Here is a 1,551-nt window from a genome sequence, read left to right on the forward strand (position 1 = left end):
ATGTGTCAACATCACATCCTCACATGTAAAGAACCAGGTTAGAGGACAAAGGGTGTTTATTTCAAGAACACACGAACCTCTGGAAGTGAGGCTTCCTGCCAGAATTAAACAGATTGATTTAATTACAATTAATTATTTATTCAAGACCTACTATGAACATACTGGGAAACACCACACTTAACAAAAAACAGCTTCTACCTTAACAAAGTTTACTATTTACTTTTAGCCAGAGAGGAAACCAAGCTGCAAACCACAATGATGGTTTCACTTCACCGTTGAGTTGGTCCAAGGGACGCTCATGTGTAATAAAATTTAAACCACCTTCTTCTGACCATTTAATCTAATGAATTGTTACTTCAGAGATGAGAGTCCTTGGAGGGCATATTTTTTTCTCCTTCATGTAAGATGATCAACACTCTTCTAGTTGACTACTAAAGGCATACATCAGACTCATTTCAATTCTCCTATCGTAAGAAAAAGAAGAATTGACAGAAAATTATATAGGGAGTACTTTTTGTAATTATTTCTATGAGTCGTGTAGAAAGTTGGGACTCACAGGAGAAGTAGGCAAACACTTGGGACACTGAGACAGTTTCCATTTGGGATTCATATATTTAGAGGAACAGGGATAAGTGGCAGAGAGGTAGATTAATTCCATAGCATGAAGAAGGTTTCAGTGTGTCCAACATTAGAGTCTGCCTAGGGAGATGGTGGATGGCTCATTACTAAAAGTATTCAAGGGAAAATGTTTTCAGGGATGATGAAGATGAGGCCTCTTGGGGTAGGAGTGTTTATTATTTGCCTGTAAGCTCCTTTCACTCCTGATGGCTGTGAGGTCCCAAAAGAGCACTGCTTATTTAGATTTCTAGATGATGATGTCCACCCCTTTTCTCCTCCCCAGTCACAGTTCTGAAAGAAAGCCTTTGAGAGGTTTCCATACAGGAGCAGATGCGGACTAGCGGAGAAAGAAATATTATTTTGCAGCAACGGGTGCTCCATCAAAACAGAGGCCTAGTGCAATGACGGCAGACATCAGTAATGGCCAAAGCACCAGCCTTATTTATAGGTTTGAGGGAAAGATAAATACTGTACATGTACATTCAAATTAAGGCCAAGGTTTCCCAGCATGCACAGCTCTGCATCTCGGGGAAAAGGAGAAGCCTTTATATAGCCTCAGCCAGCACGGTTTCCACCCATGCGGGGTTAACAGCAGGCCTATTGTCATTCAAGGGACATCAGTTGGCTAATGGAAACAGGAGACTGGGAATGAAAGACCCACCTAGACAGCGCTTGGAACTGAGGGTGTGCTGCTGGCTGGTCTGGTTGAATTATTACTTATTTATTTTTCTTTTCAATGGAAGGGAGATGGGGATGGCAGATGGATCACCCTACAATCTAGCTAGACAGGCAGTGACCTGAAGTGTATTCCAAGGAGGAATGGGTGATATCTCCTCAGTCATAGAGACATGGTCTGATGCTGACACAGAGCTGCAACCTTTTGAATAACCATTCACTGAAGGGGGCAGTGGGGAGCGGGGAGGGGGGTTGGCG

The sequence above is a fragment of the Myotis davidii genome, unplaced genomic scaffold, assembly GCF_000327345.1.
Source record: "Myotis davidii unplaced genomic scaffold, ASM32734v1 scaffold622, whole genome shotgun sequence".
In the NCBI taxonomy this organism is placed as follows: Eukaryota; Metazoa; Chordata; class Mammalia; order Chiroptera; family Vespertilionidae; genus Myotis; species Myotis davidii.